Source organism: Salvelinus fontinalis, chromosome 18, assembly GCF_029448725.1.
Source record: "Salvelinus fontinalis isolate EN_2023a chromosome 18, ASM2944872v1, whole genome shotgun sequence".
NCBI lineage: Eukaryota > Metazoa > Chordata > Actinopteri > Salmoniformes > Salmonidae > Salvelinus > Salvelinus fontinalis.
Genome location: NC_074682.1, coordinates 51,585,826 through 51,613,006, shown reverse-complemented (window position 1 = coordinate 51,613,006; position 27,181 = coordinate 51,585,826). Strand labels below are relative to the sequence as shown.

The following is a 27,181-nucleotide window of genomic DNA, read 5'->3' as shown; positions in this document are numbered from 1 at the left end:
TGAGTTCCTGTATGTTGTTATGATTAAACCATGAGTCGTTAATCATGAAGCATACACCCCCGCATGTCTGTGCCTGTCGTTGTCGTCCATCCAGATAACTCCTGCATGTCTGTGCCTGTCGTGGTCGTCCATCTAGATAACCAGGCAGCAGTGCTGGGGCTCTTGGCCTCCCATATCGGGGTGGTGAAGGATGCCATAGAGGAAATTGAACAGGTGCCCTCCCTCACTCTCTCACTAATGACATCTTCATTTTACTTCTCACCAATTTTCCTTTAGGAAAAGTACAATTTTCTAGTTGTAGTTCTTGCTTGCTAAGAATGGCTGTACACTTCTGACATTTCTACAATAGTATTTTCACTGAGCTCCTCCTGACGTCTCATCTCTCCATATGTCTATTTGTATCCTACTCTTGTCTTCTCATGTGTATCCCAATAATATCTTCTGTTGTCTGAAGTGTACACTCATTCACTACTACCCACATATCTTAAAGCGTTGTATTGGTGAAGACAAGGGCTAGATGGAGTTTTCTTATGCCAGTAATTTCCTTTCAAATGGTTTCCTTTCAAACCAGTAAAGGGAAGTGAACAAGTGTACACTTTAGGGGGACAGATAGATTATTAGGATGAAGCCCTTGTCTGTACCCCCCCCCCCCCCCCAGCTCATGGCGCCCAGGTCCTGATGAAGGTGTCCTCCGCCTGCCAGAGGAAGCTGCCGTCTGCCATCAAGGCCAACGGCAAAGTAAATATGCCGAAGAGCTTGGCGCAACTGGACGACCTTGCCGACATCGCCAAGGAGATAAGCCCCAGGTAAAAAGAGGGAGGTCGATTCCAAATCCACTCCTAGCTTTTTCCTCCTCCAGCTCTCTTCTCCCCCAGCTCTCTCCTCCCCCAGCAATTTTCTCCCCCAGTTCTCTCCTCCCCTATGCATTTAAAATTATTATTCAGTTAGGGCAGCTGAAAATACATGAATTTTTGTTAAGAAAAATATATTTCACAGCGGTTGGTACATTGATTCTCTACACTATACTTGAAATTAGGCAAACTATTATAATTTTTGCAACCAGGAAATGGCGGAGCGATTTCTGCATAGTGCACCTTTAAGGTATTGTGTCTGTCACGACGAAAGGTAGTTTCTTTGGTAGTACTGGCTCCAAATGAACGATGATGATATTTTTATTTTTCCTTTGTTACTCAGGTGTTAAAGTTCACCGTCACTGCAAAGGATTTCCATCGTCTGTATTCTGGAGGTTGTTTTTGAGGTCAATGTAGATCCGAAAAAAAATATTTGGAGATATCATAGCCTAACACCTCATGTCTGAAATACGTTGCTTCTCTCCGTGCGCTCTTCCTGCCAGAGAGGACCAATAGAGCACATCTTCGCGACCGGCATGATTGCATCTTATAGTAAGTCTAGCCCAAACCATTAAAAAAAGATGACCCATATTACCAGAGCTACCTTGTCCCTTTACAGTGCCTTCAGAAAATATTCACACTTCTTGACTTTTTCCACATTTTGCTGTGTTACAATGTGGGATTTAAATGGATTTGTCATTTGTTGTCAATGATCTACAAAAAACTCTGTCAAAGTGGAATAAAAATTCTACAATTTGAAAAAAAAAAGAAGAAAAAAACTAATATATCTTGATTATATAAGTATTCAACCCCCTTAGTCAATACATGTTAGAATCACCTTTGGCAGTAATTACAGCTGTGAGTCTTTCTGGGTAAGTCTCTAAGAGCTTTGCAAACCTGGACTGTGCAACATTTGCCCATTATTCTTTAAAAAATTCTTCAAGCTCTGTCAAATTGGTTGATTTTCAAGCAGATTTAAGTCAAAACTGTAGCGGTGTTCGAATACCATACTAACATACTGTATACTACATACTTAATGAGTATATACTACATACTATTAGTTCAATTTAGTATACTGTAAACGAACAGTATGCTTTCAGTTGAGCGTACTAGCTCTTTTTCCGGAAGTTGATGATGTTGCTAAGCAACCACTTGCTAGCTAGTTAGCATAACAAATTACTAGTTAGACATTTTACGACTTCGGGTGTGTTCTTAAATTCAAAGTGTAGTGCCAGAGTGCGCTCGTAAATTCAGAGCGTTGTCAGATTGTCCGTTTGTAAATTCAGAGCATTTCGCTCTCGGAGCGCACACTGGACGTTCGGGTCGAGGAGTAGGGTTGATTTGAGCGTTCTGACCTTACAACCGCAGTCAAGCATCCAAGCTAACATGGGCTAGTTTTGCTAGCTACATCCAGACACAAATTAGACCACTCTGACCATTTTAATCGCCCTAGTAGAGCTGGTTAGGTAGTGTCCATGTTATCCAGAGCGTTGGTGATTAACTGTGCTGCTGGCAACAAATTAATTACGCTTTTTTTTGCCAACGTTTACTGATACCGGCCATATTGAGCACTTGTAAATTCATTATTCTGCGCTCCGGTGCACTCAGAAGAGTGTGCTCTGAAATCGGAGTAGGTAGCAAGAGCGAATTTAGGAAAGCACCCGAATGTCCCATTGAGAACGCACTACGACTATACCATTTAGCTAAGCTAAGAATGACAGGCGTAATCAACTCAATAAACGTTGGGTAGTTAACCTATAGCCTATAGTTAATATACTGGCAAGTTTGATGTATAACGTTAGGTAGCTAGCTAACGTTAACATACCGGTACATAATGATATACTATGTGGTTATACACCAGTGGCCTGCTGGAGGTCATTTTGCAGGGCTCTGGCAGTGCACCTCCTTGCATAAAGGCGGAGGTAGCGGTCCTGCTGCTGGGTTGTTGCCATCCTACGGCCTCCTCCACGTCTCCTGATGTACTGGCCTGTCTCCTGGTAGCGCCTCCATGCTCTGGACACTACGCTGACAGACACAGCAAACATTTTTGCCACAGCTCGCATTGATGTGCCATCCTGGATGAGCTGCACTACCTGAGCCACTTGTGTGGGTTGTAGACTCCGTCTCATGCTACCACTAGAGTGAGAGCACCGCCAGCATTCAAAAGTGACCAAAACATCAGCCAGGAAGCATAGGAACTGAGATGTGGTCTGTGGTCACCACCTGCAGAATCACTCCTTTTTTGGGGGTGTCTTGCTAATTGCCTATAATTTCCACCTTTTGTCTATTCCATTTGCACAACAGCATGTGAAATGTACTGTCAATCAGTGTTGCTTCCTAAGCGGACAGTTTGATTTCATAGAAGTGTGATTGACTTGGAGTTACATTGTGTTGTTTAAGTGTTCCCTTTATTTTTTTGAGCAGTGTATATTATCCAGTTTATTTTGTAACTCAATTAGTTCCATCTTCTCCTCCCCTGAGAGGCCGGCTGGGGACCTCTGAGAAAGGCAAGTTATCTTAATGATCACCTTTTCCTCCTCAGCTCTTCTGGTCTTAGCAAGATTACTACCATATTTTCTAAGGTATTTGGACACCTCAAATTTGAAGAGCTCCCAGTTCTTGCAACAAGATTTTTCTTCACAAGGAAATAGCGTCCTCCGTGTGGATACTTCATATTTTGGCGAATTTAATATGACACCCGGGAACCTTTGGCATACTTACTATATCCAAACTATCACCATTATTATTTATTTTTTAAATGTATAAAAACCTGTATACATACAAGAAGTATACAAAAAGACAATGATAACATATGCTAGGGGGTACAACATATTACAGTGTAACGGCTCTCTTTCGGTGAGTGAGTTGACCAAGGCGCAGCGGGTTGTGAATACATAATGAACTTTATTTAACAAGACGAAACTAAACACACGAAGAACACTTGAATAATATTACAAAACAACAAAACGAACTAGACAGACCTAAACTATGAACTTACATGAAACGAGGAACACATAAACAGGAACGACCGAGCGAACGAGACGAGACAGTACCGTGTGGTGCAACAAACACAGACACAGTGACAATCACCCACAAACAAACAGTGAGAACACCCTACCTTAATATGACTCTCAATTAGAGGAAAACGCAAAACACCTGCCTCTAATCAAGAGCCATACCAGGCAACCCAAAACCAACATAGAAACGGAAAACAGACTGCCCACTCAAAACTCACGCCCTGACCATCACACACATAAAAAACACCAGAAAACAGGTCAGGAACGTGACAGTACCCTCCCCTCAAGGTGCGAACGCCGGGCGCACCAGCACAAAGTCCAGGGGAGGGTCTGGGTGGGCATCTGACCACGGTGGTGGCTCAGGCTCCGGACGCTGTCCCCACACCACCATAGTCACTCCCCGCTTCTGTATCCCCCTCCCAATGACCACCCTCCAACTAAAACCACCTAAATGAAGGAGCAGCACCGGGATAAGGGGCAGCACCGGGATAAGGGGCAGCACCGGGATAAGGGGCAGGTCCGGGCTGAGGGACTCTGGCAGGTCCGGGCTGAGGGACTCTGGCAGGTCCGGGCTGAGGGACTCTGGCAGGTCCGGGCTGAGGGACTCTGGCAGGTCCGGGCTGAGGGACTCTGGCAGGTCCGGGCTGAGGGACTCTCGCAGGTCTGGCCTGAGTTTCAGGTCCGGGCTGAGTGGCAGCTCCGGGCTGAGTGGCAGCTCCGGGCTGAGTGGCAGCTCATGACTGAGTGGCAGCTCATGACTGAGTGGCAGCTCATGACTGAGTGGCAGCTCATGACTGTAGGGCAGCTCATGACTGGAGGGCAGCTCATGACTGGAGGGCAGCTCATGACTGGAGGGCAGCTCATGACTGTAGGGCAGCTCATGACCGGAGGGCAGCTCATGACCGGAGGGCAGCTCTGGCAGCTCCTGACTGGCTGGCGTCTCTGGCAGCTCCTGACTGGCTGGCGTCTCTGGCAGCTCCTGACTGGCTGGCGTCTCTGGCAGCTCCTGACTGGCTGGCGTCTCTGGCAGCTCCTGACTGGCTGGCGTCTCTGGCGGCTCCTGACTGGCTGGCGTCTCTGGCGGCTCCTGACTGGCTGGCGTCTCTGGCGGCTCCTGACTGACTGGCGTCTCTGGCGGCTCCTGACTGGCTGGCGTCTCTGGCGGCTCCTGACTGGCTGGCGTCTCTGGCGGCTCCTGACTGGCTGGCGTCTCTGGCGGCTCCTGACTGGCTGGCGTCTCTGGCGGCTCCTGACTGGCTGGCGTCTCTGGCGGCTCCTGACTGGCTGGCGTCTCTGGCGGCTCCTGACTGGCTGGCGTCTCTGGCGGCTCCTGACTGACGGACGGCTCTAGCGGCTCCTGACAGACGGACGGCTCTAACGGCTCGGGACAGACGGGCGGCTCTAACGGCTCGTGGCAGACGGATGGCTCAGAAGGCGCTGGGCAGACAGATGGCTCAGAAGGCGCTGGGCAGACAGATGGCTCAGACGGCGCTGGGCAGACAGATGGCTCAGACGGCGCTGGGCAGACAGATGGCTCAGACGGCGCTGGGCAGACAGATGGCTCAGACGGCGCTGGGCAGACAGATGGCTCAGACGGCGCTGGGCAGACAGATGGCTCAGACGGCGCTGGGCAGACAGATGGCTCAGACGGCGCTGGGCAGACAGATGGCTCAGACGGCGCTGGGCAGACAGATGGCTCAGACTGCGCTGGGCAGACAGATGGCTCAGACGGCGCTGGGCAGACAGATGGCTCAGACGGCGCTGGGCAGACAGATGGCTCAGACGGCGCTGGGCAGACAGATGGCTCAGACGGCGCTGGGCAGACAGATGGCTCAGACGGCGCTGGGCAGACAGATGGCTCAGACGGAGCTGGGCAGACAGGCAGTGCAGAAGGCGTTGGGCAGACGGCCGACTGCCCTGCTGAGGCGCACAGTAGGCCTGGTGCGTGGTGCCGGAACTGGAGGTACCGGGATGACGGCACGCACTTCAAGGCTAGTGCGGGGAGCAGGGACAGGGCACACTGACCTCTCTAAGTGCACTATAGGCCTGGTGCGTGGTACCGGAACTGGAGGTACCGGGCTGAGGGCACGCACCTCAGGGCGAGTGCGGGGAGAAGGAACAGTGCGTACAGGGCTCTGGAGACGCACAGATGGCTTAGTGCGTGGTGCCGGAACTGGAGGCACTGGGCTGGAGACACGCACCATAGGGAGAGTGCGTGGAGGAGGAACAGGGCTCTTAAAACGCACTGGAAGCCTGGTGCGTGGTGTAGGCACTGGTGGTACTGGGCTGGGGCGAGGAGGTAGCGCCGGAAATACCGGACCGTGTAGGCGTACTGGCTCCCTTGAGCACTGAGCCTGCCCAACCTTACCTGGTTGCATGCTCCCCGTAGCCCGTCCAGTGCGGGGAGGTGGAATAACCCGCACTGGGCTGTGTTGGCGAACCGGGGACACCATGCGTAAGGCTGGTGCCATGTAAGCCGGCCCAAGGAGACGTACTGGTGGCCAGATATGTAGGGCCGGCCTCATGACATTTGGCTCAATGCCCAATCTAGCCCTACCAGTGCGGGGAGGTGGAATAACCTGCACTGGGCTATGCACCCGTACAGGAGACACCGTGCGCTCTACTGCGTAACATGGTGTCTGCCCGTACTCCCGCTCTCCACGGTAAGCCTGGGAAGTGGGCGCAGGTCTCCTACCTGCCCTCGGCCCACTACCTCTTAGCCCCCCCCCAAGAAATTTTTGGGTGGTACTCACTGGCTTTTCGGGCTTCTGTGCTAGACACGTCCCCTCATAACTCCGGTTCCCTTCTCCGGTTGCCTCTGCTCTCCTCAGTGCCTCCAGCTGTTCCCATGGGAGGCGATCCCTTCCAGCCAGGATCTCCTCCCATGTGTAGCAACCTTTCCCGTCCAAAACATCCTCCCTAGTCCATTCCTCCTTCTTGCGCTGCTGCTGTCGTTGCTGTCCGTTAACCCGCTGCTTGATCTGGGTTTGGTGGGTGATTCTGTAACGGCTCTCTTTCGGTGAGTGAGTTGACCAAGGCGCAGCGGGTTGTGAATACATAATGAACTTTATTTAACAAGACGAAACTAAACACACGAAGAACACTTGAATAATATTACAAAACAACAAAACGAACTAGACAGACCTAAACTATGAACTTACATGAAACGAGGAACACATAAACAGGAACGACCGAACGAACGAGACGAACACAGACACAGTGACAATCACCCACAAACAAACAGTGAGAACACCCTACCTTAATATGACTCTCAATTAGAGGAAAACGCAAAACACCTGCCTCTAATCAAGAGCCATACCAGGCAACCCAAAACCAACATAGAAACGGAAAACATAGACTGCCCACTCAAAACTCACGCCCTGACCATCACACACATAAAAAACACCAGAAAACAGGTCACGAACGTGACATACAGATTATACAAAGACCTTGAAAGAAAAACATATATTGATTGTTTTAACAGCTTTCTTATTAGAATAATGTTGAATGGTCTTCATGTACTGCTTGAATTCTTTATAGAAAACACAGAAGAGTGTTTTTTTTATTAGTGAATTTACATTTATGAATATGACATTTTTCCATTAGCACAATTACATTTGAGGTAAAATTGTTTTTGTTTATCCTTATTATGCTTCTACACCTGCATTGCTTGCTGTTTGGGGTTTTAGGCTGGGTTTCTGTACAGCACTTTGAGATATCAGCTGATGTAAGAAGGGCTATATAAATACATTTGATTTGATTTAGATTTATTATGGTTAAGGAAATCGAGCAGCACATTCTCCCATAAAAAAACAAAAGTCATCAAGAATATTAACAATTATAAAACTGTGAATATCTTTCCATAATTGTTTTACATGTAGACAATGCCAAAATAAATGTGAAACTGTTTCTGGATGCTCAACACAAAAAGTACAGTCAATGTTAATGTCTTTTTTGAGTTTCTTCAGGTAATGATTCGCAGGGTAATACGTATGGATCATTCTGAAAGAGACCTCTTTGACCTTGTTAACAAGCAAGTATTTGTGTGGTAATAACCAGACTTTTTCCCAACAGATATTAGTTCTTCTGTTAAATCTGACAATTCATCTTGATGGTTGTAAAGTCGTCTCAAATAAAACTGTGAAGGACCTCGGCGTTACTCTTGACCCTGATCTCTCTTTTGACGAACATATCAAGACTGTTTCAAGGACAGCTTTTTTCCATCTACGTAACATTGCAAAAATCAGAAATTTTCTGTCCAAAAATGATGCAGAAAAATTAATCCATGCATTTGTTACTTCTAGGTTAGACTACTGCAATGCTCTACTTTCCGGCTACCCGGATAAAGCACTAAATAAACTTCAGTTAGTGCTAAATACGGCTGCTAGAATCCTGACTAGAACCAAGAAATTTGATCATATTACTCCAGTGCTAGCTTCCCTACACTGGCTTCCCGTTAAGGCAAGGGCTGATTTCAAGGTTTTACTGTTAACCTTTAAAGCGTTACATGGGCTTGCTCCTACCTATCTTTCCGAGTTGGTCCTGCCGTACATACCTACACGTACGCTACGGTCACAAGACGCAGGCCTCCTAATTGTGCCTAAAATTTCTAAGCAAACAGCTGGAGGCAGGGCTTTCTCCTATAGATCTCCATTTTTATGGAACAGTCTGCCTACCCATGTGAGAGACGCAGACTCAGTCTCAACCTTTAAGTCTTTACTGAAGACTTATCTCTTCAGTAGGTCATATGATTGAGTGTAGTCTGGCCCAGGAGTGTGAAGGTGAACGGAAAGGCTCTGGAGCAACGAACCGCCCTTGCTGTCTCTCCAGGGCCGGTTCCCCTCTCTCCACTGGGATTCTCTGCCTCTAACCCTGTTACTGGGGCTGAGTCACTGGCTTGCTGGTGCTCTTTCATGCCGTCCCTAGGAGGGGTGCGTCACTTGAGTGGGTTGAGTTACTGACGTGAACTTCCTGTCTGGGTTGGCGCCCCCCCTTGGTTGTGCTGTGGTGGAGACCTTTGTGGGCTATACTCGGCCTTGTCTCAGGATTGTAAGTTGGTGGTTGAGGATATCCCTCTAGTGGTGTGGGGGCTGTGCTTTGGCAGAGTGGGTGGGGTTATATCCTTCCTGTTTGGCCCTGTCCGGGGGTTTCTTCGGATGGGGCCACAGTGTCTCCTGACCGCTCCTGTCTCAGCCTCCAGTATTTATGCTGCAGTAGTTTATGTGTCGGGGGGCTGGGGTCAGTTGGTTATACCTGGAATACTTCTCCTGTCTTATCCAGTGTCCTGTGTGAATTTAAGTATGCTCTCTCTAATTCTCTCGTTCTCTCTTTCTCTCTGAGAACCTGAGCCCTAGGACCATACGTCAGGACTACCGGGCATGCTGACACCTTGCTGTCCCCAGTCCGCCCGGCCTTGCTGCTATTCCAGTTTCAACTGTTTCTGCCTGCGGTTACGAAACCCCTACCTGTCCCAGACCTGCTGTTTTCAACTCTTAATGATCGGCTATGAAAAGCCAACTGAGATTTATTCCTGATTATTATTTGACCATGCTTGTCATTTATGAACATTTTGAAAATCTTGGCTCTCTCTAATTTTCTCCTTCTCTCTTTCTCTCGGAGGACCTGAGCCCTAGGACCATACGTCGGGACTACCGGCCGTGGTGACTCCTTGCTGCCCCCAGTCCGCCTGGCCTTGCTGCTATTCCAGTTTCAACTCTTCTGCCTGCGGTTATGGAACCCCTACCTGTCCCAGACCTGCTGTTTTCAACTCTTAATGATCGGCTATGAAAAGCCAACTGAGATTTATTCCTGATTATTATTTGACCATGCTTGTCATTTATGAACATTTTGAAAATCTTGGCTCTCTCTAATTTTCTCCTTCTCTCTTTCTTTCTCTCGGAGGACCTGGGCCCTAGGACCATGCGTCGGGACTGCCGCCCGTGGTGACTCCTTGCTGTCCCCAGTCCGCCTGGCCTTGCTGCTATTCCAGTTTCAGCTGTTCTGCCTGCGGTTATGGAACCGCCACCTGTCCCAGACCTGTTGTTTTTCAACTCTTAATGATCAGCTATGAAAAGCCAACTGAAAATTATTCATGATTATTATTTGACCATGCTTGTCACTTATGAACATTTTTGAACATCTTGGCATAGTTCTGTTATAATCTCCACCCGACACAGCCAGAAGAGGACTGGCCACCCCTCATAGCCTGGTTCCTCTCTAGGTTTCTTCCTAGGTTTTGGCCTTTCTAGGGAGTTTTTCCTAGCCACCGTGCTTCTACACCTGCATTCTAGCTGTTTGGGGTTTTAGGCTGGGTTTCTGTACAGCACTTCGAGATATTATCTGATGTACGAAGGGCTATATAAAATAAAATTGATTGATTGATTGATTGATTAGTGACCAATGTGTTCCAGTAAGTTGTGACATAAGGAATGGAGACAATATCCCTTTGAAATAAAGCACGTATAGATCTGTTCTGAGGGAGCAAGGAGAAACACATTTTCCCTATTGGAGAGTCAACTGGATTATGTGAGGGTAGGTCAAGAAGGTGAGGTCTGGCTACACCTCTAAATAACATGAGAGTTTCAGATGGAATAGCATCAAAGACTATGGCCAACTCTCTCGGTGTAACAGATATTGTAACGAGATTAAAAATTCCTCATAATTGAGTAACAATCCATCTGCATTAAGAAGTTGACTCACCAGCAGGATATGATTATTGAACCAGTTCTTAAAAAATAAAGACTTGTTTCTAAACAAAATAGCCTTATTGTCCCATACTATGACCAATAAGCGTACTATATACTCAATTCACATCACAAATAGTACAGTTAGTATGAGTATTCGACACAGCTTGTAACTCGGCCAATCATTCATAACATTCAACCCCTTTGCCACAACAAAGGGGTTGAATACTTGTTGACTCAAGACATTTCAGCTTTTCATTTTAAATTAATTTGTAAAAAAAAATCTAAAAACATAATTCCACTTTCAGATCATGGGGTATTGTGTGTAGGCCAATGACAAAAGTCTACTTTAAAAAAAAAACGGAAATATAAATATTTACATAAGTATTTAGACCCTTTACTCAGTACTTTGTTGAATCACCTTTGGCAGTGATTACAGCCACAAATCTTCTTGGGGATGAAGCTTGGCACGCCTGTATTTGGGGAGTTTCTCCCATTCTTCTCTGCAGATCCTCTCAAGCTCTGTCAGGTTTGATGGGGAGTGTCGCTGCACAGCTATTTTCAGTTCTCTCCAGAGATGTTCGATCGGGTTCAAGTCCGGGCTCTGGCTGGGACACTCAAGGACATTCAGAGACTTTTCCTGAAGCCACTCCTGTATTATATTGGCTGTGTGTTTAGGGTCGTTGTCCTGATTGAAGGTGAACCTTTGCCCCAGTCTGAGGTCCTGAGAACTGTGAAGCAGGTTTTCATCAAGCATCTCTCTGTACTTTGCTCCGTTCATCTTTCCCTCGATGCTGACTAGTCTCCCATTCCCTGCCGCTGATAAACATCCCCACAGCATGATGCTGCCACCATGCTTCACCGTAGGGATGGTGCCAGGTTTCCTCCAGAAGTGACGTTTGGCATTCAGGCCAAAGTGTTCAATCTTGGTTTCATCAGACCAGAGAATCTTGTTTCTAAAGGTCTGAGAGTCTTTTAGGTGCCTTTTGGCAAACTCCAAGCGGGCTGTCATGTGCCTTTTACTAAGGAGTGGCTTCCATCTGGCCACACTACCATAAAGGCCTGATAGGTGGAGAGCTGCAGAGATGGTTGTCCTTCTGGAAGGTTCTCCCATCTCCACAGAGGTTCTCTGGAGCTCTGTCAGGGATCATCAGGTTATTGCTCACCTCCCTGAACAAAGCCCTTCTCCCCGATTGCTCAGTTTGGCCGGGCGGTCTGCTCTAGGAAGAGTCCTGGTAGTTCCAAACTTCTTCCATTTAAGAATGATGGAGGCCACTGTGTTCTTGGGGTCTTTCAATGCTGCAGAAATGTTTTGGTACCCTTCCCCAGATCTGTGCCTCGACACAATCCTGTTTCGACGCTCTATGGACAATTCTTTCAACCTCATGGCTTGTTTTTTTTGCTCTGACATGCACTGTCAACTGTGGGACCTTTTATATAGACAGGTGTCTTCCTTTCCAAATCATGTCCAATCAATTGAATTTACTACAGGTGGACTCCAATAAAGTTGTAGAAACATCTGAAGGATGAGCAATGGAAACAGGATGCACCTGAGCTCAATTTCAATTCCCATAGCAAAGGGTCTGAATACTTATGAAAGTAAGGTATTTCAGTTTTTTTTAGACATTTGCAAACATTTCTAAATCCCTTTTTTCACTTTGTCATTATGGGGTATTGTGTGTCGATTGAGGATAAATAATTAAATACATTTTAGAATAAGGCTGTAACGAAACAATGTGGAAAAAGGGAAGGTGTCTGAATACTTTCCGAATGCACTGTATGTTTTCTTCAAGATGATTGATGAGAAAAGTATCATCCAACCCATCGTGTATCTCACTGCACCTTCATATTTAATGTCTTGAAATATGCAGTCAGATGGATTAAAAGTACATTTCCATTGTAATACTTCTGACAGACAACTTTCTAACTCTACGAGATTTATAACTTTTTAAAAAATACAGAAATACTGCCGGTATATATCTTAAACGTTTTGATGACGTGCAATTTATTTTGGTACAACATCAACAATGGACTAATTCAACAAAAATTTAGTTTTTGGGTGGAGTTTTTCTTTAACTTGGGCCCAAACAATTGATCTGAGCTCTACTTAAAGGTATGCTTCTGGATGTTGCCTTTTACCATACTTTCATCGGAGTCAAATGAACGTATGGATACCATTTGCATGTCTCTGCATCCAGTATGAAGGAAGTTAGAGGTAAGTTTGTGAGCTAATGCTAACTAGCATTAGCGGAATGACAGTCATTGTGCCAACGCTAGTTAGCAATTCCGTTAAACCTAGTTAGCAACTTCCTTCAAACTGCATGCAGAAACATAAAACTGGTATCCACGTGTTCATCTGACTCTGGGGAAGTAGATAAAGGGCTTCATTGTGAAAATCCCCTAAGTATCGCTTTACGTTTCAGTTTTTGCTCAAAAGGACGACTACACTCCTGATTTGGTCTCGTTTTAGATTGGGTTCATTAAGAAATGCCAACGGCCATGACTGAATTTAAAAGTGAGTTGGTTTCAGGGTGTGGTTTGATGTGTGTGTCGTGTGTGTGTGTGTGTGTGTGTGTGTGTGTGTGTGTGTGTGTGTGTGTGTGTGTGTGTGTGTGTGTGTGTGTGTGTGTGTGTGTGTGTGTGTGTGTGTGTGTTCGCAGGAGGGAAGAGTTAGCAAAATAATTAGCTTCAGCCAGCTGGTGTGCAACCGTGGTAGAGTTGGTTTGCCTAGCTCCGGGGCAAGTTAGGAGAATATTTTCATGTTGCACACCTTTTAGTTGTCTCATTAAATGCTTTCAATATTTGTATATACATTTCTACAATTTATAGTTGGCTTAAGGTTTTTAAGTCTTTAAGTTTTTCAATTTTGGAGTTATTGACATTAAAAAAATATTGTCCCATATACATTGTGTAATTTACTGATGGTCCCTAACTACAGTGGCTTGCGGAAGTATTCACCCCCTTGTCATTTTTCCTATTTTGTTGCCTTACAACCTGGAATTAAAATAGATTTTTTGGGGGTTGTATCATTTCATTTACACAACATGCCTACCACTTTGAAGATGTGGAGGTCCTGGGTTGGCGTGGTTACACGTGGTCTGCAGTTGTGAGGCCGGTTGGACATACTGCCAAATTCTCTAAAACGACATTGGCGGTGGCTTATGGCAGAGAAATGAACATTCAATTTTCCGGCAACAACTCTGGTGGACAGTCCTGCAGTCAGCATGCCAATTGCACGCTCCCTCAAAATGTGAGACATCTGTGACATTGTGTTGTGTGACAAAACTGCACATTTTAGATTGGCCTTTATTGTCCCCAGCACAAGGTGTACCTGTGTAATGATCATGCTGTTTAATCAGCTTCTTCTTCTTGAGAATACAGGGGGTGCTATTTCGCATTAGCATAATTGCCTCTACAGACTAAACTGCCTCTTATTCAATTATTGCTGTTACTATATGCATATAACCATATAGCATTGGATAGAAAACAAGCTATGGTTTCTAAAACCGTTCCAATTGAGTCTCTGAGTCAAACACAGGTCATTTCACAGCACTTTCCCTGAGCCTGAAAAAGATTGCAAGATGTGTATGCTCGCTTCAAAGCTCTGCCTATATATGGTCACGCCACCTATGACCCGAATGACACTTCCTTCTTCTTCCCCTGGGTGTCTGGAAGACGTCAGAGGAGAAATTTTTTGTTTATCTTGTACTGACGTGAAATAAGACTTATTTCTTTAGCGTGACCGACAACTTCCGGTTTCTGAGATGCGCGTTTTCAGAGGTGGCATTGTCTTTTGTTATGCTGACGTTACGGATGAAAACTATCTCCGTGTCGAAGTTTGTTTCATACATGTGACCATATCACCGTAATGTATGTTTTTTCAATATAGTTTAATCAGATTATTAGAATTTTTTCGGGAGTTTTGCCGTGTTCCGTTCTGTGAGTTTTTTAACTTTGGACAGAGCCGTGCTAGTCGACCAATACCCAGGCTAAATGAAGAGGGAAAGTTGCCATTGTGAATGGATTGAACGACTCATCAGGACTAAGGACACCTTGATCAACATTCTGATGAAAGATCAGCAATAGTAAGACCCAATTTACGATGTTATTTCATATATCTGTCGTGCATGTGAACTGGTCGCGCGCGTCCAGCCGGTTCTGGCTGGCCTGGTTATGCTAATTAGCGATACATTTTGTTTTCGCTATAAAACATTTAAAAAATCTGAAATATTGTTTGGATTCACCAGATGTTGGGCTTTCAATGTCTGTACGCTGTGTATTTTTTCTGAAATGTTTTAAGACAAGTAATTAGTTATATAACGTTGGTCTCTGTAATTGTTCTAGCTGCATCAGCACTATATCAGATTGCAGCTGCAATGTAGAACTGTGATTTATACCTGAAAAATGCACATTTAAAAAAAAAAAACTATGCTATACCATAAATATGTTATCAGACTGTCATCTTAAGAATTTTTTTGTTGGTTAGTGGCTATCAATATCTTAGTTTAGCCGAATTGGTGATAGCACCTGATGGAGTAAGAAACTGTTGGAGTAAGAAAATGGTGTCATTTTGCTAACGTGTTTAGCTAATAGATTTACATATTGTGTCTTCCCTGTAAAACATTTAAAAAATCTGAAATGGTGGTTTTATTCACAAGATCTGTGTCTTTCATTGGGTGTCTTGGACTTGTGATTTAATGATATTTAGATGCTACTATTTAATTGTGACGCTATGCTAGCGATGCTAATCAGTGTGGGGGGTGTGGGGGGTGCTCCCGGATCCGGGTTAGGTACTCTGTAGAGGATTTATATGCTACACCTGTCAGGTGGATGGATTATCTTGGCAAAGGAGAATTGCTCACAAACAGGGATGTAAATACATTTGACATCCCTGTAAATTGTGGGATCTTTAATTTCAGCTCATGAAACCAACACTTTACACGTTGTGTTTATATTTTTGTTCAGTATAGATTCTATTTCTATGACATGTCCTACTAGTCACTTAGGAACGATACACTGTCTGTTTGTCATCATTCCAGGCGTGTGAACTGGCTTTGGTGCTGAAGGGAGTGTTGGCTATCATCAGGTGAGTACAGTAGTGCTGCTTAACCCACCTGTTTGTCTGCGTGTCTGCCACACAGGGACTTATGTTTTCACCTGTCGCCTACTGAATCATCCACGTGGTAGGGCGTATATATTAATCCTCTTCAGGAAAGACATGACAGAACTGGCTAGTAGTGTCAGACAGTATGATGACAGAACTGGCTACCAGTGGTGTAAGTACTGAAGTAAAAATAATGTACTTTACTATTTATATTTTTGACAACTTTTACTTCACTACATTCCTACAGAAAATAATGTACTTTTTACTCCATAAATTTTCCCTGACACCCAAAAGTACTTGTTACATATTGAATGTAAAATGGTCCCATGCACTTATCAAGAGAACAACCCTGGTCATACCTACCGCCTCTGATCTGGTTGACTCACTAAACACAAATGCTTCATTTGTAAATTGTGTCTCAGTGTTGGAGTGTCCCCCTGGTTATGAGTAAATAAAACATTCATATATACAGTATTATGCCGTCTGGTTTGAAATTATTAATATTTTTACTTTTGATTCTTAAGTATATTTAAAACCAAATACTTTTAGACTTTTACTCAAGTAGTATTTTTACTGGGTGACTTTTACTTGAGTCATTTTCTATTAAGGTATCTTCACTTTAACTCAAGTATGACAATTGGGTACTTTTTCCACCACTGCTGGCTACTACTGTCAGACAGTACAATGACAGAACTGGCTACTACTGTCAAAGTACAATGGAAGGCAGTGGATAAACAACAGGCTACAGAAAGCCACTAGTTCCTGTTGCATCATGGTTATAGGCAGGAAGCCAGCCATTGCACCCTCATGAGCAAAATAATGACATCACATCACCGCTCACTTAAACTCTGGCCGTGTCTCAATGTTATTTTGCCCTTTTGTTTTCCGTCAAGGTGACGCTCTTCTCCTCCTCCCTCTTCTGGTACACAGCCTTCTCCCTCTCTTCTCCTCCCTCTACCGGTACACAGCCTTCTCCCTCTCTTCTCATCCCTCTACCGGTACACAGCCTTCTCCCTCTCTTCTCCTCCCTCTACTGGTACACAGCCTTCTCTCTCCCCCTCTCCTCCTTCCTCTATTGGTACACAAGTGGAGGCTGGTGACTTGAACAATTTAGGAGGATGGGAGACCCACGGTATAGTCGCTGAACGCATAGAGGTGTCAAAGTGTGTTTCAAAAATCATCAAAGAGTAATTATTTTAACCTAAAACATTTAATAAAGACATTTATAGTACAATATTATTGGGAATGGGATGAGAGGGCTACTTACAGTGTTTGGAAGGGATCACAGCAGTGATTGAATGAGGGTATGCGGCATGAGTTGAAATGTTCAGAGGCTTGACTTCAGTGCAGGACAGGATTTGTCTGGGAAGACAAATAACAATAACACAACACACTACACAGTTAGACCAAAGAGCTAAGAATGAGTTAGTCCAAGTAAGGAGTAAAATCATTGATGTGTAATACTTTGATTGTGTTTGTTTGTGTATGTGATGGACTCTACATAGAGTAATGAAAGAAAATTGATAGGGGTACTCACAGTGCTTGGAGAGGAAACATTCAATGTGCCAGTGGATGAGTGGGCACATGAAACGTGGCTTCAGTTCATGTCAGGACAGAGTTGACAATGGTAGTGGAGTGGTCATCACTTCTTAAATCATGGAACAGGAGGGGACTTAGCTGGAAATACAAATGGCTGATACGTTCCATTACAACTGGGCCATCATAGGTTTGGACAAGTTTCTCCGTGAAGTTAAACACAGAGTTGGCATCTTGCCCACTTCACACATCAAACTAGCCCAACAAACATTCCTGAATAACGCCCTGACCAACACCCTGATCCTCCACATACCTGACGATAACTGACAACTGCAAGCAGACTGGTGGCACCATAGGTCCCAGATTGGGGGGAGGCAATTTTTACCCCCTGGGACCTGGAGTTTTTCCTTATCTATTAACCTAACCAGGAAAACTCTAGATCCTATGACAGTGATTAATCAGTTGTAAAAAGGTTTTATATGGGCTAAAATGGGACCGGTTTTTCCTAATCTGGTCACATGGTTTTAAAAAACTGAAGAAGATACAAACTCCCGGCCTTTCATCCTGGGGGGAAGACAATACAACTCACAGGGCAACTCATGTTGCAATCATGCAGTTCTATGCAACTGTAGGCCGTATAAAAACAAAATGACCTCACGTATGTCATCACTATTATGTTGATTGATTAATTCCAGGTAAATCATTTTGGATTGAAAATGTATAGGCAGCCTAGCCCAGCCCAATTTTGAATATAAACCAAATTTGATCACATTCACATTTTCTCCTGACACACAAATGGACTATAAATACATAATGTAACCAATTAGTTTACCCTGACCAGATGAACAGGGCACATAGGCTGTATGCATCTGCTCTTATTAGTAACTTACAGTTGATCAGACTGAAAAATTGTAGTTTTCATTCCATACAGCATGTCAGATCGTGAGTTTTAGCTTGTGTGAATGTGTTTTCATCTTTGCTAAATAAATACCGGAGGAAAGTGAAAGCCTACTTGAGTGCACACGAAAACATGCCCTGCATTAACCTCTCTCTTTAATCTAACTTTTAATGGATGATTCCGATGGAAGCTATAAAATCATTCGTAATTAATTTCGACATCCCAGAAAAGACAGTCGAAAACTCGATATGTTCAGCAAGTAAAGCATTGTTACGTGCAATTACCTCTGCAAGTTCATTGTAATTTCGCTTGTCGGCGGAACTTTCCCTCTCGTAGTATCCTCTAAAAGCTAATTATTTCAGGCCCCAAAAACGCAGTGGTGTTGATAAACCGCTTGGGAACGTCCCTGTTTCTTCTAACTTTCTCGTTGTGTCGCACAGTTTGAATACGCAGACCTTCGTCATGATCGATGCAGTTTTTTTCCCACAAACTTGAATCTGATGTGGGCATTTATATGCTGCCAGCTGAACGATCGATGTTCTTCAGGTCACGGTACCCCTCTTTTGCCCAAGGCTCAGACTTTCCAAAAAGCAGACAAGGCAAAGCAATACAGGCGGCTTGATGAAGGACTTCTTGTTAAGCAGCTAACGTTATACTTTTGATACCAGGTGGTGTTGAACGCCCTCACCTTCTCATCCTTCTTCATGAAACTGATCGCATGCAGAGCCCTCGCTTTTAATTTGCACCGTGTATCCCAGAGAATGAACGGGGGTTTTGTTTAGCTACTGAAGTTAGCAAGGAACATTTAAATACATTTCACTAACTAGACACATGAATACAGTTCTTAAACCAAGAAAACAATTTAGAATATACTTCCTCCGTCTCCTGTAAATAGAAAAAAACTCATTTGAATTGAATAATATCAAAATAAATGCTCAACTATCACTTTTCACTCTTAATCTCTATCCAACAATGTCACCAAGCTTGACAAAACATAGAACCTCCATAATGCATTGTGGCACAATCCCAATACAACTCACTAGGTTCATTCTCTGATCCTAATTCTATGATTGGATGGACAACATGTCAGTTTATACTGCACAAGTTTTGATTGGTTGGAGGACGTCCTCCGGAAGTGGTCATAATTACCATGTTTGTCTATGGAAGGGGGTGAGGCCTTCAGAAGGTTTTGTATTGAAGACAATGTGGCCAGAGGAGGACTGAAGATAGCTGATAGGTGCTACCCCAGATAGTGCTGTTGAAGTTACTGTAGACCTTCATTGCAAAACAGTGTATTTTAATCAATTATTTGGTGACATATGAAAATATTTATTACAGTTTCATCTAAAAAGGATGACTTTTTTAATGCCAAACATACATTTAGCTTCGTGAGTGTATGAATATTTACAGATTCATTTTGGCCTGACCACTTTTATTTTGTATTTTAGTTGGACATCATACAGCCAGATGCTTTGTATTTTAGTGGGACATACAGCCAGATGCTTTGTATTTTAGTGGGACATACAGCCAGATGCTTTGTATTTTAGTGGGACATCATACAGCCAGATGCTTTGTATTTTAGTGGGACATACAGCCAGATGCTTTGTATTTTAGTGGGACATACAGCCAGACGCTTTGTATTTTAGTGGGACATACAGCCAGATGCTTTGTATTTTAGTGGGACATACAGCCAGATGCTTTGTATTTTAGTGGGACATACAGCCAGATGCTAACAGTGGTATAAGCCTGTTTGGAAATCTTTCTTTGAGTGACAGACTTGATTTCTGAGAGAACATTAAATTAATCAGGATATTTAAGCAAATTATGCATTTTATTTTATTTGACAATTTAAAATGCATTAGGAAGCCACTACAGTCACCAATACACGTACAGCAATTACAGAGGATTACATAGACAGTCAAGCCTTGTTCCCATTGTGGTCCATTATGAAGGAAAGAGATTTCCGTGAACTACTGCTGCCCACACTTGAATCATTTGACTTATTGCAGTTTATTGTTCAACAATTTGACTATCAACATTAATAAAAACCATACTATATATAGTGATTTTATTAAATCTCAATGAAATGCACAATGTATCAACAACAAAAAATATGTACTCGCCTTAGCCTTGCACTCAAACATCGTGGGTGGAGGATATAACGGGATAAAACAGCATATTATTAAAGGACAGGGGTTCATGAACTTTTTCAGCCTGGGATCCAAATGAGAAATTCTGTGTTTTCCTAGGACCCAAGCTTATGAAAACATGCTATACGTAAATATCAGTACATTTAATTTCCCTTATGCCTAAAACAAATGCAATATAGACAAAAACAAATAACAATGAAATTAAATACCCATATAAATAGCAATTCATGTTTATTTTTCCCCATTAAAAACTCTCTTACATATCTGTCCTGGTTGGAAATGTTGCTGTTAAAATACAATAAAAAAGTAATTCTGAACTGGAATAAACTGATTGATCACATCACACAGATGTATAACAGAACACACACACAGGCTTTTTGATCGTGCAACACTAAGTAACAGTACAGATGAAAAATGATCAGGCCTACTGTACATCTTACTGTAGAAAGTACAGTTGAAAAAAAGGTCTAGGTTGGAACTGTTGCTGTTAAAATACAATACATCCTTTTTTATTCTGAACAGATGTAGACCAGAAAAAACACACCGTCCTAATGAGAGGTTTTCAACAATCATGTATTTTCTGGGATAAGTTTTTGACTGTGCAACCCTGAGGTCATGCTCAGCATTGAGTCTGTTTCTGAGTTGAGGTATGTTGTGACAAACTGGATCAGAACATCTACTGCTATCTCAGTCAGGCAGGACACCGCTTCCTGCTTTCGATGAGCAACACAGAACTGTGTTTACCTCAAAAAGCATCTTGCTTCAATCAGTTTATTCCAGTTAAGAATAAAAATTATTACTTGTATTTTAACAGCAACAGTTCCAACCTAAACTTGTTTTCAACTGTACTTTCTACAGTAAGATGTACAGAAGGACTGATCATTTTTCATCTTAATAGTGAAACTCGGCATTGTTAGCAATAATGGCATTATACTGAATGTAAGTGTCATTTTAACACCTCGAAAAAGATTTAACTTCAGGTACAGAGACCCAAAAGAGCGATGATTTACCGCGACATCGACTTGAAGAGTGTACCGAGACCCAAAAGTGCAATTTACCGTGACCCATCGAAGAAAGTCAAGTTCAGTCTTGGTGCCAGGCTGCGTGAAACGGGAGAGATGTTCGTTGTTCCCGACTGCCATCACAATATGAGAATCAGAGAGCTAAAAAACGCCATGGAATTAGTGGTTGGAGTTCCCACAGACTTCCAGAGAGTATGCTACCTGGATAATGGTAAAATAAATACCTTTCATCTCACTTGCTGGTTTAACTGTTGACATATTTTAATGAGAAATGGGGAGTTGTTGTTGATTCATTAATTAGATATGTATCCATGGATTTTTATTGGGTTTAATGAAGTTAGAGTCACGGCCCTTATAAATCTCAAACGTAGGCTAGCAGTGACAGGCCCGTCATGGTAAACATTTTATTGAGGGTGTTTTCCAGTCAGACTAATTATCTAATGATGTGTTTCTCTGACCAAAAAGAATGGGAGAAACTCCCCAAATACAGGTGTGCCAAGCTTGTAGCATGATACCCAATGACAATCGAGGCTGTATTTCCTGCCAAAGGTGCTTCAACAAAGTACTGAGTAAAGGGTCTGGTCCTTTAACGAGAAGAATGCGAGAAACTCCCCAAATACAGGTGTGCCAAGCTTGTAGCGTCCTACCCAAGGAGACTCGAGGCTGTAATCGCTGCCAAAGGTGCTTCAACAAGGTACTGACTAAAGGGTCTGAATACTGATGTAAACGTGATATTTCCATTTTTTATTACAAGCAAAAATGTAAAAAAAATACAGTTTTTGCTTTATCGTTATGGGGTACTGTGTGTGGATTGATGAGGGAAAAAAGTATTTAATCCATTTTAGAATAAGACTGTAACGTAACAAAATGTGTAAAAAGTCAAGGGGTCTGAATACACTGTATGTGATGACACCACTATTCACTGTAATGACATCATCCCTGGAACTACTGACACCCTGATGATCTGGCCTTATGATGGATGGGCTGAGCTTGTGATAGCTGCAGCTACTGGGGATGTATTCAAGGTAATGTGGCATGAAAGAAAAACCTAGAATAGTCTACAGCAGTCATACACAGAGACTCTCTATGGCTCAGGTCATTATTGAACAATCATTTTTTTAAATAACCATAATCACCAAAAATAGTACTAGCAATACTGCATTTCTTTACCAGACTTGCTGAAAGACCCACCTCCTTATTTGATCTAATGTGGCTAGCCTGTAAATACTGCACATCTAAACAGCATCTGACAGCTGCTATTACAACCTGTAGACCTTATTTATCTCACTCTTCCCTTTTTTTAGGATGAACATTTCCCATTGACTTTTCACACATAAAAATGACTATTTTCTCTTTATTTCATGTAGCTCAAGAGTGTGATGTCCAAACCAGCACCGCCACGTTCTTCCCATCTCAGTGCTATGGGTTGTATGAGTGGAGCTTCCTCCTGGCTCTCTCACCGTCTCTTCTCTGCTCTGTTCATCAGTGCCCACCGTGGACACATGCCCGCTGTCCGCTTCCTGCTCCAACAAGGTACCCACCACCGCAGAGGCAAAACATCTGGATATCACCGGCACACTGGAAAAAACTTGTATCTCACTTGGGGGGATTTTGATCAATATTATTTTTACATAAATTGAATCTAGACATCCCTCTCAGAGGCGTCAATCCCATATCAGGGGCAGGTGCACCCTCAGATTTGTAATGTAAAAAGAATTCTCCAGAAAAACATGTAATAATCTCTGTTATACTACGAGCCACTAGCAATTTTATGAAGTTGGCTTTAGCTAGCCCAGATAGGTTCCCGATCTCCCAACTACCAAGAAGCCATTTCAGCCTATCAATCAAGTAAGAATAGCTAGCTTGTCTAACTATCTTAGCTGTCATTACTGCTGGCAAGGTCGGTAGACTTCAGAAAAGCAAGCAGTAATAAAAAAATATTTCTCTAGGACTAATATAAATAATTATAAAATGCCTAGTGAACTTCAATTAATGTATAGCCATAGGTCTGAAAAAAACCTGTATGTTATTATTTTTAATTCCTGGCGATTTAACTTTTTGGAGATACAGGGTTTTCCCGGTACGCTGGCGACATCTGGGTCATGTTAATTAGGCCATGCAAAAGAAAACTTTTAGCAAAAGTCAAGCCAGTCCCTCCTTGTTTCAGTCTAGTTTATTTCTTTCAGCCTAACAAACTTGACCCTGTTATCTCTGTAGGGGCCAATGTTAAGGGCCAGACTCCCCTGGGGCGCGGGGCCCTCCACGCGGCCGCCACCGAGGGCCAGCTGCAGTCCATACAGGAGCTACTGGTGCGCGACGCCCCACTCCAACTGGAGGACGCTGAGGGCATGACGGCTCTGAGAACCGCCATGTGCTGGGGCCAGAGGAAGTACCCCCGGCAGCTCTTCCTCTTCCACTGGCAGGAGCGTGCGCAGGGCGTGCACCTCAAGCCTCACCTGGACGAGACAGAGCTGTTCGCCCAACCAGAAACATGACTCCCAGCTACGTACCTGGCACCGCGGTGCCCACGCCCAGAGATACATGGCCCACCTGGGGCGCTGTAGCCGTGGGGTGGAGGGCAGGGTGGAAGTGAGGCAGCTGGGGCCGCCGCAGAACACAGCCATGAGGGCCCACGCAAGGAGGGCGTGGATGGGGGATGCGTGACCAGAGCTGCAGGTCAAGGACAGGGTAGATGGCCAAGAGCCTGGTCCTGGAGAACCGTGTACACAGGATTTTATTCCAGCCCAGCACTAACACACCAGTTCCTAACTACTCTGGATTGAATCACATTAGCGGTCAGATCATTTGAATCAGATGTTTTCGTGTTGGGTTGGAACAAAAACCTGCTAACAGACAATGTTTCCCCCTTCATCATTTAGTCAGAAGTCGGAAGTTTGCCTACCTCTACTACGTCGGACGTTGAGTAAGCTAAGCGCTCTCGCAATGGTTCCGAGCAGCAAGACTTCCTTCATGAAATCATCAAGAGGCAGAAAAGTAGATAATCAAGATAAACCAGTGAAAAAAGGTGCAGCAAAAGGGTATAATTACATTAGTCAGAGATGGGGAATAAGATGTCTTGAGCAACCTGGACGACAGAATGTGACACTGCTTATTGGTGAATAAAAGTAGAAACCAGAGAGATGAGAACAATATGATAAAAAATATAAATACTGTATGATAAAAGCCAATTCAAATGGAGTTAAACTATTAAATGGGGAATAAAGTACCTTTATTAAATGATTATAGTCATGTGAACTGTTCTATCAAACAAATGCATTACCGTTGCACCATGGCAGCATACAGTGTCTTCGGAAAGTATTCAGACCCTTTGACTTTTTTTCACAGCCTTATTCTAAAATGTATTCAATAATTTTTGCCCACATCAATCTACACACAATACCTAATAATGACAAAGCGAACATTTTTGCAAATGTATAAAAAAACAAACAGAGATACCGCATCCTCATGATTTCCAAGACGGCGTAGCAGTGTAGACGTCTTTGTCCTGTCGTGTCCCGTGTCCCTTGTATATATCTTTTTACATCTTTTTCTTCGCATATCTTTTAAAAATACTTTCTTAAACCTCAACTTCTAAATACTCTCCTGCAACCCGCCTCACCCAATGTGGCGTGGATCTGCTTTTTTTCTAAAGTATTTCTATTTACTTCTGATCTGGAATCCATCTACTGAAGATAGCCAGCTAACTGCCTACCAGCTATCAGTTAGCAAACCATTGCTAGCGGTCATCAGCTAACCTTTAGCTCGGAAAGCTCTCGCTAGTTCGAACAACGTGACTAAAACCAGAGCATAACGGACCTATTTCTCACCATATCCCCGGATTACTACCGCAAACTCTGAACATTTTCATCTGGATCTTCGCAACTAGCTAACCACAATCCCGGGTGACCACTCCTGGCTAGCGTTTCCATCCCGGAGCAGGCACAGGAGCAGGCACCAATTAGCCTGAAGCTAATTGGCTAGGGCTCCTGTGCTACCACTGAAGCCCACTCCTGGGCTACAAGACCCGGACCCATTTACTGCCGGTACGGAGCACGGAACCCCGCCTATCCTCTACGACTGGAATACCGACATAATCTGCCCGGGGACTCCAACAGGCCCCTCAGGCGTGACGCCCGCTGAAGGCCCATTCTGCTAACCTACTAGGCCTGTTAGCTACCTAGAGCTACCTGGAACCCTACTAATTCCACGACTGGTCTATCGACGTCACCGCACGAAGAGGCAAAAACAGACTTCCCCCCCATCGCGACGTCCCCCAAAGGCTAACTTGCCTGCCCCGGTCTGCTAACTGCTAGCTTATCTTGCAGCTAGCGCAGCCAGGAAGCTAGCACCAGTTAGCAAACACAATTCTACAATTCACAACCTCTCTTTCGCCATCGCTATCCGGCTTGGATTCTCTGTCGACACGACCACGTCTGGTTTGCAGACGTGCCCTCAACCGGCCTCCGTCTGAGCAGACCCCCTCCGTCTGAGCAGACCACCCCCCCGGGCTACTAACTTTAAACGCGTGCTAGCTTAGTGGAGGCCTCACTACTCCATCTACGGCTGCCCCCTGGACACCATGATCACTTGGCTACATAGCTGATGCCTGCTTGACTGTCCATTAATTCACGGTACTCCATTCTGTTTATTTGTGTTTTATCTGTCGGCTCTGTGCCTTAACTCAGGATCTGTGTGTAGTTAATCCGACCCTCTCTGCCCAGTCGTCGCCATTTTTACCTTCTGTTGCTGTGTTAGCTGACTAGCTGCTGTTATTTCACCTGCTGTTTTAGCTAGCTCTCCCAATCATGACCTGCAATCACTTTATGCCTTATTGTATGTCTCTCTCTAATATCAATATGCCTTACATACTGTTGTTCAGGCTAGTTATCATTGTTTTGGTTTGCAATGGACCCCGTAGTTCCACTCTCCGTACCTCTGATACCTCCTTTGTCCCACCCCCCACACATGCGGTGACCTCACCCATTGAGACCAGCATGTCCAGAGATACAACCTCTCTTATCATCACCCAGTGCCTGGGCTTGCCTCCGCTGTACCCGTGCCCCACCATACCCTGGTCTGCACATTATGCCCAGAATCTATTCTACCACGCCCATAAATCTGCTCCTTTTATTCCTTGTCCCCAACGCTCTAGGCGACCAGTTTTGATAGCCTTTAGCCGCACCCTCATCCTACTACTCCTCTGTTCCTCGGGTGATGTGGAGGTAAACCCAGGCCCTGCATGTCCCCAGTCACCCTCATTTGTTGACTTCTGTGATCGAAAAAGCCTTGGCCTCATGCATGTCAACATCAGAAGCCTCCTCCCCAAGTTTGCCTTACTCACCGCTTTAGCACACTCTGCCAACCCTGATGTCCTTGCCGTGTCTGAATCCTGGCTTAGGAAGGCCACCAAAAACTCTGAGATTTCCATACCCAACTATAACACTTTCCGTCAAGATAGAACTGCCAAAGGGGGAGGAGTTGCAATCTCCTGCAGAGATAGCCTGCAAAGTTCTGTCATACTTTCCAAGTCTATGCCCAAACAGTTCGAACTTCTAATTTTAAAAATTAATCTCTCCAGAAATAAGTCTCTCACTGTTGCCGCCTGCTACCGACCCCCCTCAGCTCCCAGCTGTGCCCTGGACACCATCTGTGAATTGATCGCTCCCCATCTAGCTTCAGAGTTTGTTCTGTTAGGTGACCTAAACTGGGATATGCTTAACACCCCGGCAGTCCTACAATCTAAGCTTGATGCCCTCAATCTCACACAAATCATCAAGGAACCCACCAAGTACAACCCTAAATCCGTAAACATGGGCACCCTAATAGACATTATCCTGACCAACTTGCCCTCCAAATACACCTCTGCTGTCTTCAATCAAGATCTCAGCGATCACTGCCTCATTGCCTGTATCCGCCACGG

At 44.3% G+C, this 27,181-nt stretch overlaps 1 pseudogene; it reads left to right on the top strand.

Moving 5' to 3' along the window:
• Positions 1 to 63: 63 nt before the first annotated feature.
• LOC129816053 (uncharacterized) lies at positions 64 to 23,925 on the top strand (annotated as a pseudogene).
• Positions 23,926 to 27,181: the final 3,256 nt, after the last annotated feature.